Source organism: Taudactylus pleione, unplaced genomic scaffold (assembly GCF_031769625.1).
Source record: "Taudactylus pleione unplaced genomic scaffold, aTauple2 ptg000007l, whole genome shotgun sequence".
NCBI classification, from domain to species: domain Eukaryota; kingdom Metazoa; phylum Chordata; class Amphibia; order Anura; family Myobatrachidae; genus Taudactylus; species Taudactylus pleione.
Window position 1 is genome coordinate 16,199,027 of NW_028284410.1, and position 16,939 is coordinate 16,215,965.

A 16,939-nucleotide genomic window follows, 5' to 3' on the forward strand; every position below is an offset into this window, starting at 1 on the left:
ACTTGTACAGCAGCAGTATATAACAGAGCGTGTCTCTGCCTGTACTAAACTACATATTGCAGCTGTAAGCAACGACGTTGCTTTTGCAAACTACTTGCTTGCTCTCTCCTATATGTGCAGAAAGATCTGTCTCGTCGCAACAATGTAATGTTTGTGTCAGTGCATGTTGTCAACTCCTAAGGTCACCTGTGCAATTTATTTACACGTATCTAGTTCAGGTTACATAACTCCTAATGTACCGTGTTACTGTAGACTACAATATAGATTGTTTGACGTCTGAGTTGTGCATTTGTTTGTTTGTTTTTGTGAACCTGGTTATTTGTTGCCTGCCAGGACTCTAACTGCAAATGTTGTGTACAATAGTTGCTTCCGTGTGAACACACACAATGTGCAGCAATACATGACATTGTCCTGTCAGAAAGAGTGGGTGTGGAGTTTGGGCAAATTGATTTGAACAATATTTTAACCATTGCAGTAATATTTTCTCAAAGAATATACATGTAAGAGGTGTGACCCACAATAAAGGATGTATTTTATACCCAATTTAAATAACTTGCATTTAAGGGATTAACACTTAGGGAGTGTTGACTGCTGAAATGAACAAACTAAATCGATGCAGTGTTTGCTGTTATAAACGGCTAAGAGTTGAAATAACATAATCAAACTGCAGTAAACAGTGTTGTTTATAAAAGAAAAAAAGATGATCAGTGTTATACCATGACTATACCATACAATTATCCCATTGGGATGTGCTCTAAATATGCACTTTTGCTAGGAAGGTTAAAAAAAACAAAGATAAAATGTGGTTGCATACAAAGCACATAATTCCACATTAAATGAGCCCTCTCCATTCCTTGAGTTTCATTTAAATACCTATTTCTGCAAAACAAAATTATTGTTGCACATTGCCATAAAATGAGGCGCAGTAGCATGCCTGACCTGCAACTAGTTGACAACCAGAGAGGAGATGCAGGTAATCACTCTGGGGCAGGACTGGGTTCTTTATGTCATTAGGCCCCACCTACTCCCTATGGGTTTGCGAATCCTGGTAGGAATTGGGCTGGATGTAGTAGATCCACCCACCCAATTGGGAGTCTCACACACGTTCCAGGAGAATATGATATATACACACATACTGTGCATCAGGAAAGTATTCACAACGCTTCACTTTTTCCACATTTTGTTATGTTACAGCCTTATTCCATAATGGAATAAATTCATTTTTGTCCTCAAAATTCTACTCACAATACCCCATAATGACAACATGTAAAGTTTTTTTGCAAATGTAATAAAAAAAAAACTAAGAAATCACATGTACATAAGTGCTCACAACCTTTGCTCAATACTTTGTTGATTCACCTTTGGCAGCAATTCAGCCTCAAGTCTTTTTGAATATGATGCCACAAGCTTGGCACACCTATCTTTGGGCAGTTTTGCCCATACCTCTTTGCAGCACCTCTCGAGCTCCATCAGGTTGGATGGGAAGCATCGGTGCACAGCCACTTTCAGATCTCTCCAGAGATGTTCAATTGGATTCAAGTCTGGGCTCTGACTGGGCCACTCAAGGACATTCACAAAGTTATCCTGAAGCCACTCCTTTAATATCTTGGCTGTGTGCTTAGGGACGTTGTCCTGCTGAAAGATGAACAGTCGCCCCAGTCTGCGATCAAGAGCACTCTGGAGCAGGTTTCCATCCAGGATGTCTCTGTACATTACTGCATTTATCTTTCCCTCTATCCTGACTAGTCTTCCAGTTCCTGGCGCTGGATAAACATCCCCACAGCATGATGCTGCCACCACCATGCTTCACTGTAGGGATGGTATTGGCCTGGTGATGAGTGGTGCCTGGTTTCCTCCAAACATAACGCATGGCATTCACACCAAAGAGTTCAATCTTTGTCTCTCATGTTCTGAGAGTCCTTCAGGTGCATTTTGGCAAACTCCAGGCGGGCTGCCATGTGCTTTTTACTAAGGAGTGACTTCCGTCTGGCCACTCTACCATGCAGGCCTGATTGGTGGATTGCTGCAGAGATGGTTGTCCTTCTGGAAGGTTCTCCTCTCTGCACAGAGGAATGCTGTAGCTCTGACAGAGTGACCATCGGGTTCTTGGTCACCTCCCTAACTAGGGCCCTTCTCCCCCGATCGCTCAGTTTAGACGGCTGGCCAACTCTAGGAAGAGTCCTGGTGGTTCCGAACTTGTTCCATTTACGGATGATGGTGGCCACTGTGCTCATTGGGACCTTCAAAGCAGCAGATATTTTTCTGTACCCTTCCCCAGATTTGTGCCTCGAGACAATCCTGTTTCAGAGGTCTACAGACAATTCCTTGGACTTCATGCTTGGTTTGTGCTCTGACATGCACTGTCAAGTGTGGGACCTTTATATAGACAGGTGTATGCCTTTTAAAATAATGTCCAATCAACTGAATTTACCACAGATGGACTCCAATTAAGCTGTAGGAACATCTCAAGGATCATCAGTGGAAACAGGATGCACCTGAGCTCAATTTTTAGCTTCATGGCAAAGGCCGTGACTACTTATGTACATGTGATTTCTAAGTGTTTTTTTTTTTTTTATTAAATTTGCGAAAATCTAAAAAAAACCTTTTTACACGTTGTCATTATGGGGTATTGTGTGTAGAATTTTGAGGACAAAAATGAATTTATTCCATTTTGGAATAAGGCTGTAACATAACAGAATGTGGAAAAAGTGGAGCGTTGTGAATACTTTCCGGATGCTCTGTACATATATACACACATGCATGATGTCATAAAAGATCTGTGTGTTGCCTTCAAAACCAGTACATGAGGACTTCCCAGTCACTTAATGTATGCTTAGTTTTTGTTTAACTTTTTCTGGCTGTTACAAACTTTGCTTGGATTTGTTTGCTTGACAAGCTAAAGTTTGCGGGTTATATATTGCAAACCTGATGAACTGTAATAAAATATATAATTCAGTTATTTTGATAATGCAGTCTTTGTTATGTATTACCAAAGTATTCATTGACTGCGGGTTATACAGTGTGCTTCTCATACTTGCCTATAAATCATAGACTTTATATTGTCTTTGTTTTAATATCCTGTATGATAGAATACCTGTCATGTCAAATATTATTATTATTAGTATCATTATTATTGTGTCTTCACATAGCGCATGTACCCAGGGGCATAACTAGTTATTTGAAGGCCCTGTAGCAAAAGTTTGTAAGGGCCCCTATGTACCATCCAATGGTGAAAACTGTATATAACACATGTAACTGACAAGGAAGATGGACCCCCTAAGCTCTGGGCCCCATAGCAGCCTCACCCCTTGCCTGTACCTTGAATTCTCTAAATGCTCTTGTGAAAAACTTGTTGTAAACTAGTGATTTTCATAGTAGGTGCACTTTTCACCAGCTTGAAGGACAACGTACACATGTACCTTGTTTGTCTTTCATTTTTGATGTGTTTTCCATGCATTTGTTTGCAGAAGGGAAATCTTTCACAGAGTAAATGATCCATATAGCAGTTGTGAGCACTTGGCATGTGTACTCATCTTATAATATACTTTACACAATATATGCTGTATGTTTGGTTTCCATTACCTAAAACTCCTGGTGGGTACATTAGCCGGAATTGGTATGTAATGCCGGCGGCTGTTTAGCCACTGGATCAAATACCGACAGCGGCTGCCCGGCGGATCGAAATCCTGACTGCAGCAGGTAACTACCCTAACCCTCTCCTCTCCCTACCCTAATCCTAACCGTCCCTTAGTGGTGCCTAATCATGACCTCCCCCCTATTGCCTAACCCTAATCTCCCCCCATTAGTGCCTAAAGCTAATCCCCCCCCCCCTCCCCGCACCCTAAACCTAACGCTCCTGGGGGGTGCCAAACCCTGACCCACCTTACCCTACCCTAACCCTCCTGGGGAAGGGGGGCCTAAACCTAAGTCCCCCAGGGGTCCCTAAACTTAACCCCCCCGCGCGGCTAGCACCCATCTTACCGTCGTTCGGTATGCCGGGTGTCAGGATTTTGTAGTGGGGCTAATGATAGGCGTCAGGATTTTAGTCTCATATCGGGATGTCAGTGTCAGGATATCGTCGGGCGTGATAGCGTCCACCGGTATCCTGACTGCATCCCACAGTAGCCTTGTGATACCATGAATAAGTGCAGTAGTTGCGTTCATTACAATAAACCGGTAATGGCAGATCTACTCAGATTCCTACTAAATTATCATACTCCATTCTACCTCACTAACCATTTATATTATAGCTCTTCACCATAATGGAATGCTTCTGTCTTAAATTAAAGTAACATTATTTATTTATTTTTATTTTATTGGAGGTGTTTTTACAAATGCAAGGTTAAAATACAACCAATATTCACTTTCTATATATTTATTTTGCTATTGAAAAATGAGCAGTAATACTATACTGCAGTTGAACTCCCATATTTTTACAGTGAGTTGCTCTCCAGCTTTTGTTGAAGTATTGATTACAGCAGAGGCATACGACCTTTGACTCTCCAGTTGTAGTGGAACTATGTCCTAGAATTTCCTGCTGCCCTGTGCTCTGAGATTTTAGCAGTCTGGAATTAGGAACCACACTTAATCGATTTATAATCTGCAATTTTGGATGGTGCTACTAAAGCTTTTTGACACTTGATAAATTCCCTGACCCTGCTAATACATAGAGATCTATGGGGATGGTGGGTAGCACAGACGAATAGGTTAAAACTGAAGAAACTCTGTCTGATTTCTGCTGCAATAAACCTTTGATAAATGGAATAAGGAAGTAAATGGAGCCTTTTTTCCAGCAGTTTTACAGTGCATCCAGAAAGTATTCACAGCGCTTCACTTTTTCCACATTTTGTTGTGTTACAGCCTTACTAAAAAATGGAATAAATTAATTTTTGTCCTCAAAATTCTACATACAATACCCCATAATGACAACCTGTAAAATGGTTTTTTGAGATGTTTGCAAATTGAATAAAAAAAACTAAGAAATCACATGCATCCTGTTTCCACTGATCATCCTTGAGATGTTCCTACAGCTTAATTGGAGTCCACCTGTGGTAAATTCAGTTGTTTGGACATGATTTTGAAAGGCATACACCTGTCTATATAAAGACCCACACTTGACAGTGCATGTCAGAGCATAAACCAAGCATGAAGTCCAAGGAATTGTCTGTAGACCTCCGAGACAGGATTATCTCGAGGTACAAATTTGGAGAAGGTTACAGAAAAATATCTGCTGCTTTAAAGGTCCCAATGAGCACAGTGGCCTCCATCATCCGTAAATGGAAGAAGTTCGGAACCACCAGGACTCTTCCTAGAGTTGGCCAGCTGTCTAAACTGAGCGATCGTGGGAGACGAGCCCTATGACCAAGAGCCCGATGGTCACTCTGTCAGAGCTACAGCATTCCTCTGTGCAGAGAGGAGAACCTTCCAGAAGGACAACCATCTCTGCAGCAATCCACCAATGAGGCCTGTATGGTAGCGTGGCCAGACGGAAGCCTCTCCTTAGTAAAAAGCACATAGCAGCCCACCTGGAGTTTGCCAAAATGCACCTGAAGGACTCTCAGACGATGAGAGACAAAGATTGAACTCTTTGGCGTTAATGCCAGGCGTTATTTTTGGAGGAAACCAGGCACCGCTCATCACTAGGTCAATACCATCCCTACAGTGGGAATTGGCATGATATCCCGGCTGCCGCATGGCCGGGAGTTCGAATCCCAGCAGCGGCAGCCCGACAAACCAGCAGAGCCCGGCAGCGGAAGCCCGGACAGCGCTGGAAATCCTGATCGTCCTAAGGTAAGTATCTACTAACCTGACCCCCCTAACCCTCCTTAGGGGTGCCTAACCCTAACCTCCCCCCTGTGCCTAACCCTAACACCCCCCCCTTCCCTGCTGCCTAAACCTAAGTCCCCCGGGGGGGGGGGGTGCCTAACCCTGACCCTCCCTCCCCCTAGACTAACCCTAATGCTCACGGGGGGTGCCTAACCCTAAGTCCCCCCCGGGTGCCCTAAACCTAACCCTCCCCCCCCGCGGCTGTCCGCTCGTGGTGCCCGGCATCCCTTCGATCGGGATGCCGGGCGCCTGGGAAATGACAGGCGTCTAGATATAGACGCCTGGCATTTCACCCTCGCCAGGATATGACAGTCGGGAAGCCGGCTGCCGGTATTAAGGCAGCCGGCTTCCCGATTGTATACCCTACAGTGAAGCATGGTGGTGGCAGCATCATGCTATGGGGATGTTGTTCAGCGGCAGTAATTGGGACACTAGTCAGGATAAAGGGAAAGATGAATGCAACAATGTACAGAGACATCCTGGATGGAAACCTGCTCCAGAGCGCTCTTGAACCTTGACTGGGGCGACGGTTCATCTTTCAGCAGGACAACGTCCCTAAGCACACAGCCAAGATATCAAAGGAGTGGCTTCAGGACAACTCTGTGAATGTCCTTGAGTGGTCCAGCCAGAGCCCAGACCAGATTGAACATCTCTGGAGAGATCTGAAAATGGCTGTGCATCGACGCTTCCCATCCAACCTGATGGAGCTTCAGAGGTGCTGCAAAGAGGAATGGGCGAAACTGCCCAAAGATAGGTGTGCCAAGCTTGTGGCATCATATTCAAAAAGACTTAAGGCTGTAATTGCTGCGAAAGGTGCATCAACAAAGTATTGAGCAAAGGCTGTGAATACTTATGCAAAAGTATTCACCCCCTTTGCATTTTTCATGTTTTGTTGCCTCACAACCTGGAATTAAAATGGATTGTTTTGAAGGTGTGCATCATTTCATTCACAAAACATGCCTACAACTGTGAAGTTGTGTTTTTTTTTTTTTATATTGTGAATCAAACAACATTTAGGACAACATAACAGAAAACTTCAGTGTGCATAACTATTCACCCCCCTAAAGTCAGTACTTTGTCGAGCCACCTTTTGCGGCAATTACAGCTGCAAATCGCTTTGGATAAGTCTCTATGAGCTTGCCACATCTTGCCCCTGGAATTTTTGCCAATTCCTCAAGGCAAAACTGCTCCAGCTCCTTGTAGTTGGAAGGTTTTCGCTTGTGAACAGCGATCTTCAAGTCTGACCACAGATTCTCAATTGGATTGAGATCTGGGCTTTGACTAGGCTATTCCAACACATTTAAATGATTCCCCTTAAACTACTCGAGTGTTGCTTTAGCAGTATGCTTCGGGTCATTGTCCTGCTGGAAGGTGAACCTCCGTCCCAGTCTCAAATCACAGGCAGACTGAAACAGGTTTTGCTCAAGAATATCCCTGTATTTAGCACCATCCATCTTTCCCTCGACTCTAATCAGTTTCCCAGTCTCTGCTGCTGAAAAACATCCCCACAGCATGATGCTACCACCACCATGTTTCACTGGGGATGGTGTTCTTGGGGTGATGGGATGTGTTGGGTTTGCGCCAGACATAGCGTTTTTCTTTGTGGTCAAAAAGTTAGAGTTTAGTCTCGACTGACCAGAGCACCTTCCTCCATACATTTGGGGAGTCGCCAACATGCATTTTGGCAAACTCAAATCGTGTCTTCTTATTTTAAATCACTAAGTAATGGCTTTTTTCTGGCCACTCTTCCATAAAGCCCAGCTCTATGGAGTGTACGGCTTATTGTGGTCACATGCACATATACACCAGTCTCTGCTGTGGAACTCTGCAGCTCCTTCAGGGTTACCTTTGGTCTCTGGGCCTGATCAGACCCGCTCGCAAGCGGGTCGATGGTGGCCCAGTGCGCATGCGCGATCCCTGGAGCGAGCGCAAAAAGCCTCGCTCCGGCACTCGCATCCAAATGGGGCAGCTGTCGATGTTGATTGACAGCTGCCCAGTTTGGAAGGCGGGAATGGGGGTGGCTGAGCAAACGGAGGCGTTCCTGCAGGAACGCCTCCGTTTGTGGGCGGCCTTACTGACATCACTAGTGAGTAGGTGGACTTCCTGCTCTAATAGTGCAGGAAGTCCACTGGGGCTTGCGGCAACGAGACACTACCGCAAGGGTTTCGTCGCAAGCCCGATGGTCGCGATTGTCTTGACCATCGCGACCATCATCATGGCCGTTCGCATAAGCTGTGGGTGGTAACCCACAGCTATGCGAGCGGCCAAGAGGCTGCAACAAAAAAAAACAACACACGCCCTGATTCAGAGCGAGCGCTCGCTTTTTGCGAGCGGCTCTGAATCAGGCCCTCTGTGCTACCTCTCTGATTAATGCCCTCCTTGCCTGGTCTGTGAATTTTGGTGTGCGGCCCTCTCTTGGCAGGTTTGTTGTGATACAATGGGGGTCATTCAGACCCGCTCGCGAGCGAAGGTTGCTCGCTAGCGGGTCGATGTTACTCCAATGCGCATGCGCACGACGGAGGGAGCTCCTTCGTGCGCATGCGCGAGACCCGGACTGCGACAGCCAAGCTGTAGCTCCGGGTCTCGCACCAAAGGGGGCGTGCTGTCGATGGTGACTGACAGCACGCCCCCTTTGGTGGGCGTGCCGGGGGCGTGGCTGCCAGACGGAGGCGTTCCCATGGGAATGCCTACCGTCTGAAGCCGGCCCCACTGACATCAGTAATGATGTCAGTGGGAGTGACTTTGGCTCTGATAGAGCCAAAATCACTCCTGGGCTTGCAGAAGCGAGACCCTACCGCAGGGTCTCGTTGCAAGCCCGATGGTTACGATGGGCTTTGACCATCGCGACCATCATCATGGACGCTCGCTATAGCTGTGGGTGGTAACCCACAGCTATGCGAGCGTCCATGAGGACGCTCCAAAAAAAGGTAGGAGGGCCCTGATTCAGAGTGAGCGCTCTGGTCAGAGCGTTCAGCTCTGAATCAGGCCCTATGTTCTTTCCATTTGATGATGATGGATTTGATGGTACTCCGGGGGATTATCAAAGATTTGGATTTTTTTTTTTATAGCCCAACTCAGAATTGTACTTCTCAACAACTTTGTCCCTGACTAGTTTGGAGAGCTCCTTGGTGTTCATGTTGTGATGCCTCTTGCTTATGCTGGCCATGCACGCTGCAATTATCGGGACGATCCGCCCGATATCGGCGGATCGCCGCGATAATTGTAGCGTGTGGGGGGGCGACCGAGGGTTAAATATTGCTCAGTCGGGCATGCTGGATTGTCCAGCATGCCCGTCCGATGCGATATTTAGCGGGTAAACTGTCGGCCGCATCGGGCAGTGTATGCCCAGCGCAGCCGACAGACAGACATTTCCTGTGTTCCTTCCTACGGAAGGAACAGGGAAATGTCTCCGCCCCCGGGGGCGGAGCGCGGATGTCGGGCTATACACTGTGAGATTTCTCTCACAGTGTATGCCGGCGACTTCTGCGGCTGGCAGGCTGCCAGATAAAATGTCTGTCGGTCTGACAGACATTTTATCTGGTAGTGTATGCCCAGCATTAGTGGTGTTGCAGCCTCTGGGGTCTTTCAGAAAAGGTGTGTTTATATTGACAGATCATGTGACACTTGAGGCCCACATACATCAGCAATTGATTGCAGCAATTGTGCAATTTGCAATCGATTGTGTATAAATATCTTTCCCTTTTTCAATCGATTGCAGAATTGCCGCAATCGATTGAAAAAGGGAAAGATTTCTATACAAAATCGATTGCAAATTACAGAATTGCTGCAATCAATTGCTGATGTATGGGGGCCTTTAGATTTCACACAGGTTGACTTCATTTCACTAATTATGTGACTTCTGAAGGTAATTGGTTGCACCAGAACTTTTGAGGGGCTTCATAGCAAAGGGGGTGATTACATATGCACATGCCAATTTACAGAATTTTATTTATAAAGATTCTTTTTTATATATATATATATATATATATATATATATATATAAATTTCTCATTTCACTTCACCAAATTAGACTATTTTGTGCAGATCCATCACATAAAATTCAGATTAAAAAAATAAATAAATGACAGGTTGTAATGTAACAAAAAAGATAAAAAGCCAAGGGGGGTGATTACTTCTGCAAGGCACTGTACATGTGATTTCTTAAGGGTTTTTTTCTAATTAAATTTGCAAATCTCTAACAAAAAAAACTTTTTACACGTTGTCATTATGGGGTATTGTGTGTAGAATTTTGACGACAAAAATGAATTTATTCCATTTTGGAATATGGCTGTAACATAACATAATGCGGGAAGAGTGAAGCGCTGTGAATACTTTCCGGATGCACTGTATTTGTTTAGATTTATTCCAGGATATACAGATTTGTTTAGCAAGAACTAGGGAGTTTGGGAAGTTAAAACATTTATATTGGGTGAAAGTGAAATTAAATGTGAAAACAGGTAGCATAATTTGCTAGGTAGATAAAGTGATGCATACGAGAATCTTATAAAATTAAGAAATTTGTCACACCTGGGGATATTACAGCATGTTTCATTATGTTCTGGGTAGCAAAAGAATCTGAAGAGTTGTGCAAAGCAGCAATACGGTCCTCCATGTACACTTTTGATGATAATTATCACTTTAATATTCAAAGATCAGCATATGTGAAGTTTGGCAGGTAGTGATTTAGGACTTGATTCAGCGATGATTGGTAAAGCAGTCGCGCTCGCAGCTGCTCTTTCAATAGAAGTTGTGGTAATATGGAAATGCTAATCTCAGCCTTCCCTTTGTGCTCCACAGTGCAATGGAGTGTACAAGCCCTGAGACGCCCACTTCAGGCTGCGTGGTCTGTGCATTTGCGATGGAGATTGTAAACACTCAAACATCAATGCAACATCAGTTGCACCATTGACATTTGTGGGAGCCTATGGTCTACTCTAGCTACCCTTCTCAAATCCAACTAAACATGTCCTCTGAAGCTGTGGATTTGTGATTGGGTAGCAGCAGACAATCCCATAACATGTCCGTGAAACGGTCACTTTTTGTGATCAGTTTAAGTCACCTCCCAGTCTCCACCCTGAAACGCCCAGTTATTGCAAACCTCTTCTGAAGTGTTAGCAATGCCATACGCAACTGCAAATGGAATTAGGACACTTGGGTTCACTTGTGTAAGTGATTCCTGGACCTTTTGCGCAGTAGCAAACAGGGCCGGATTAAAGGGGGGGCGACAGGGGTGACTGTCCCTGAGCCCCCACACCTGAAGGGCTCCCACACCCAGCCATCGGGGTTAAAGTGAACCGGAGTAGACGGAACCAGTTCCGCCTCCTCTGGACACCTAACCCCGGTGCCGCCCGGAGACACCAGGCACCCGCTGAGATTGTAACCCGGCTCCCTCCCCACAGCGGCAGCCAGAGCCGGAGACTACAGCTCACTCACTCAGGCAGTGAACTATAGGAGAGACGTCATGCGTCTCTCCCATAGTGCAGAGGAGCAGCGCCAGCCGAGCAGATCAGAAGGCAGCGGGAGTGGGGCTTAAGGTAAGTATGATTTTTTTTTTTTCTCTTTAGCACAAACGGCTATTCCACTGCTGGGGGGGGACATTACTACTGGGGGCATTACTCGGGGGGGACATTACTACTGGGGGCATTACTCGAGGGGACATTACTACAGGGGACATTACTCGGGGGGGACATTACTACAGGGGACATTACTCGGGGGGGGGGGGCAGCATTACTACTGGTGCCACTATGCCACCACCACAGGGAGCATTACTACTGGTGCCACTGCCACAGGGGGCACAACTACAGGGGTATTGTTGATGAGGGCATTACTATTGGGCACACACAGGGGGCATGACTACTGGGGGCACAACTACAGGGGAATTACTACTGGGGGTATTTATACAGGGGGCATTACTATTGGGAACACTACTACTAGGGGTATAACTACAGTGGGCATTGCATAGGGGGCACTGCATAAGGGGCAACACTCCTGGGGGCACTACTACTGGGTGCACTGCATAAAGGGCATGTAATAGGGCCCCCACATGTTTGTTGCCCAGGGGCCCCCACAGACCTTAATCCGGCTCTGGTAGCAAAACATCGCTCAACTGCGTAATTATCTGTACTGTATCCATCTCTGAATCAGGCCCTTAGTGCAATAATATAAAAGACTATCAACAACAACAAAAACAACATCGAAGAAGCTGTAATTGCTTTCATAGGTAAAACGTAACAGTTTTAGGCTGTGGTGAAGAAAAGAGGGATTTAAGTTGAAACCATAGCTTTCAATTGAAGTATAGTAATGTGCCCTACCCTAACAGGCTGTTTTTGAGCTGGGATCAAAGCAAAAAAAAAAAAAGTAGTAATTCTGCTGATCCGATAACCCGATGTTGGATCAGAGAGTTTATCGAATCGGAGTGCACCAGTACACACTGAGCTAGAATACACACTGAGCAATTTCTAGCTCAGTGTGTGCTTCTTACAGATCTTCTCACCAGGATTTGGTTTTTCGGGAACGAAATAGCGTGTTCAGCACATCAGAGCCGGACTTCCCGATCTTACCGTTGCAGGAGCGTTTGAAGCTATATATTGGCTAACGCTCCTGCATACACACCATACAATTATTGGCTGATCGGCCTAATAATTGTATAGTGTGTACCCGGCTTAACTTTGCACCTTGATAAAACCTTTATGCATTGCAGGTGGGGCAGATTTAAAATGTACAGAAAGATTTATTTTTGAGAGGAGTGTGTCCAAACTGAAATCTAAATTGCAACAATGAACAATAAAGCTGTTCAGTATTTGTGGACATGCAAAAGCAGCTAGTATTCTTACTACAAAAAAAAAAAATGTATTTGCACTCCTTGCATTGCTACATTGCTTGTGCCAGATACAAAGTGACATGCTTTTTTGCTTTGCTTTTAACTCAGTCAGCCCTAACGTGAATTCCACTCCTTGGTGTGTGTACTGCCACACAGACGGGTTTCTTTCAGCACCCCTAATGTGTTCATTTTTTCTCTGTCCAGTATTTCTGTGAGTGAGCATCCTCTGGCCAATCTGGGCACTAGCATGTTCACAATCAAAACATTAATGCCCCCTACACACTACATGATATCTTTAACGATTTGGCCGATTCTGACACATCAGAATGACGCATCGGAACGAAATATCGTTAAAAATGTGTAGTGTGTATGCACTACATCGTGTAGTGCGCGCTCCCGTGGGGTCATCGGCCTCATCACTTGATCTTATGTGCTGCATGTAAGATCAGGTGATGTGGCCGACTATTCCATGCAGAGCTGGGGGGGGTCGGGGGGCCATGTCGGGCACCAGATCGGCCAATGTGTACGGAACGCCCAATATGTCGGCCTGTCTGCGACATCGCTAAGTCTCGCAACTCAAAAGTTAAGAAAATGCAAAAGAAATGGCAACTAATATGTGTGGAATGTGCCTCATACTGTATATGAAATACATTTTCAATTTATTCAGCTATATTTCCTAATAAGTAAATGGGATGGGATGATTACTAGGTTCCGACTGGTAGATGGGATGATTACTAGGTAAAAATTGGTGTAGGTGGACATGCACAGTGATGTAACAGCAAACGTGATATGTAGTGCTTTCTGTCTTTTGTCAGCACCTACCTTTTTGGTGTAGTATTAGTAATTTGTTGACTAAACCCTTAAAATTGTTTGATTTATTCCATGTTTCCAAAGGTGGGGGTTCAGTTTTCCCCTTCTCTTGTAACAGCTCACTAAACATGTCATGTTGTTTGCTGACATATTGGATCATTCCTATTTGAGTATCTCATGCCTTATTTGCTTTCATGGATTCTTTTCTGGTTAGGGCCATCATTAACCCTCAGGCGTGTGAGCCACATCTATACACCTTTTGTAAAAGTTAACGTACAATATTTTTATTGGCTTATAAATGTGGATATCCATATATGACCAATTAAAAAAAAAGAAATAAACCCTTACAATTATAAGGTGTGAAATAAATTATATGAACTGAAAACAGGAGCAAAACATTTATTTTAATTTAAATTAGTGGCAGTGCTGAGAATGGGTAGCCTTAAGATTTTAAATATATTTATTCCTTCTTAGGACACTGCTCCTTTGTTTCCATCAATCCTATACTTTACAGTGTGTGCTTGTAAATGCACAATATCATCTCTGAGTCTTTGCATAACTAACTCATATTCTTGCCGTCAAGTTATTATTATTGTTTCTCTATAAAGAACATACAGCTGTTTATATGAGCATGGTGCTACAGTTTTGTTTTCACAATACTACATTACATTACAGGTAGTATTACTTACACACAATCCTTGAATTTCTAAACCTTGATAACATCCAATTTCCAGGCTGTACACTACTGAATTATCGCTCCTGTCTTAACAATTATTTGTCCTAAAGATCTTCTAAAGGGATTTTAATGAACTATGGGCCTGATTCAGACCCGCAATCGAGAAATCACTCGCTCCGGGGCTCGCAACAAAACGGGGCGGCTGTCGATGTTGATCTACTGACATCACTCGTGATGTCAGTAGTGAGCTTCCTGCTCTATTAGAGCAGGAAGCTCACTGGGGCTTGCGGGAACGAGACCCTACCACAGGGGTCTCGTCGCAAGCTTGATGATCGCGACCACCACCTGGCCGCTCGCAAAAGCTGTGGCTGGTCACCCACAGCTTAGCGAGCGGCCTGGAGGCCAGCCAAAAAAAACAACAACTGGCTGCCCAGATTCAGAGCGAGCGCTCACAAAGAGCGTCCGGCTCTGAATCAGGGCCTATGTCCGACAGATTATGTACACACCAGACAATGTACACAATAATCTTTCATCATTTCCAGCAAATGTCGTGCAGTGAGCCGAATCAGATGAACAGATCCTGACTGGTGTTTAAACAATAATTGGCCATGGGTGCAGTTTACACACTGGCCCTGATTCAGAGCCGGACGCTCTGACAGAGCGCTCGCTCTGAATCAGGGCCGGTCTTCTTTTTTTTTTTTTTTTTAGAACGGCCTCTTGGCCACTCGCATAGCTGTGGGTGTCCACCCACAGCTATAGCGAGCGGCCAGGAAGATGGTCGCGATGGCCAAGACCATCGCGACCATCGGGCTTGCGACGAAACCCTTGTGGTAGGGTCTTGTTGCCGCAAGCCCCAGAGAGATTTCGGCTCTAATAGAACCGAAATCTCTCCCACTGACATCACTCGTGAGGTCAGTGGGGCCGCCCCCAAACGGAGGCAGTCACATGGGAACGCCTCCGTTTGGGCAGCCACTCCCCCGGCCCGCCCACCAAAGGGGGCGTGCTGTCACTCATCATCGACAGCACGCCCCCTTTGGTACGAGACCCGGAGCAACGGATTGCCCGTTGCTATCCGGGTCTCGCACATGCGCACGACGGAGCCGGCTCCGTCTTGCGCATGCGCTCTGGGCCACCATCGATCTGGTTGCGAGCGCTCAGTCTGATTCAGGCCCACTGTGCAATAATCAAGCCAAGAAGCCGATAATCAGCTCTTCAGGCCAATTATGTATATTTTTATAATAAAAATAATGAATACAGCAGTTATTTATTTATTACCAGTTCTTTATATAGCGCACACATATTCTGCAGCGCTTTACAGAGAATATTTGGCCATTCACATCAGTTCCTGCCCCAGTGGAGCTTACAAGCAGTTCATTAGTTCCCCTTATCACTGGTATATGGCAATGGTTACCAAACTTTTTTGGATCATCAGAAATGTAAAAATATTTAGAAAAAAATATGAAATAATTGTGCCTACCTGTCATCCTTAGGTTCAGTTGTGTGGTGGTTGTGCTTCTGCCTGGAGCGGCTCTGCAGTAATGCTGCTAGCTGCAGGGTTCCGTTCCAGGCACACTGCAAGCCATATATAGGTGCCGTGGGACAGCCATTGTGCTGCCCCCGGGGCCCTGCACCCACTGCGACGGCACTGGCTAGCACACCCTTAGTTACTATCCTGAGCATATAGGTATTCCTGCGTCCAATCCAGTTTACTGGTGTCCAAGAGGATTTTTAATAAATTTTGCTTTATATGTCACACAGTATTAATAAAAGATTTTCTCCTGCACACTACATTTTTCCTACACCTTTTGTTTTTTTATTTTTTACTGTGTCATGGTATCGAAAGGGCAATTCACAAAATCTTAATGCATACCCAATAAAGTAAATACTTTTTTTTTTTTTTGAAAATAAAGAGAATTGTTCATATGTGGCAACTATCCTGAAGATTCTGAACAAAAGGTGATTATACCAGAGTATTCTCTTTTGGAACATTCTTTGGGTGGTATTCAATTGTTATAGCACGCCCGATCTCCCATCTAAAGTGACAGAAGATCACGGAGCGCTATTCAATTGTTGCTGTTTTTTGTGCTGATCGCGCCCAAAGTGGTCGGGTTTAGCCGCGTAAAACGGCTACCCCCGACCAAAGTGCTGGGCGCAATCACAAAAAGATGCTGTTTGGGCGCCCAAACAGGTCACTTTTCGCCCATTTCAGCTCGCACCCCCCTGGGGCTGCGAGCTGAAATGGTGCGCTAGCAGCTGATTGCGCCCGACAGGAGCATCAATTGAATAGCTCCTGTCGGGGGCGTAAAGCGGCAAAACAATTGAAGACCACCCTTTTTGTAATGTTACATAAAGTAAATGATGTAAGAAATTGCTCAATACAGGCATAGAAAGTAACAGGTGATAAATGTCAGGAAGGCTGTTTTGCATTTTATTTAGATTTTTTACAACTTTTAACCTGTACTCTGTTTCTGGATGTTTTTAACTTTTATAGATCATAAACTGTAACAAAGGCTAAGTATGCGTAATGCTAGCAACAAATGCTGTAATATTGTGTCCACTATTGAGCAACTGGCTGATATTGTAGTGTTTGTGTTCCCTAAAGCTAGCCACACACTAGACGATTTTCTGCACGATTTACCCGATTTCGACACATTGGAACAACAAATCGTGCTTAATATGTGCAAATCATAAGTGTCCACTGACGATAACGATGATTATGCCTGTATCCACAGGTCGTTTGTCATATATTCAGATCTTACCTACAACAGGCAAGATCTGGCAATCTCGTACACAACGCACTGGAAATC

At 45.0% G+C, this 16,939-nt stretch overlaps 1 protein-coding gene and 1 long non-coding RNA gene across 3 annotated transcripts in view; one reads left to right on the top strand and one right to left on the bottom strand.

Annotated features, from left to right (window-relative positions):
- The window catches only part of LOC148542923 (uncharacterized), a 231,071-nt gene that overhangs the window by 66,678 nt on the left and 147,454 nt on the right, over nt 1–16,939 (bottom strand). The window lies entirely within an intron of this gene.
- INPP5B (inositol polyphosphate-5-phosphatase B) overlaps nt 1–16,939 on the top strand; it is a 179,305-nt gene that overhangs the window by 36,366 nt on the left and 126,000 nt on the right. The gene's annotated exons all lie outside the window — the stretch shown is intronic.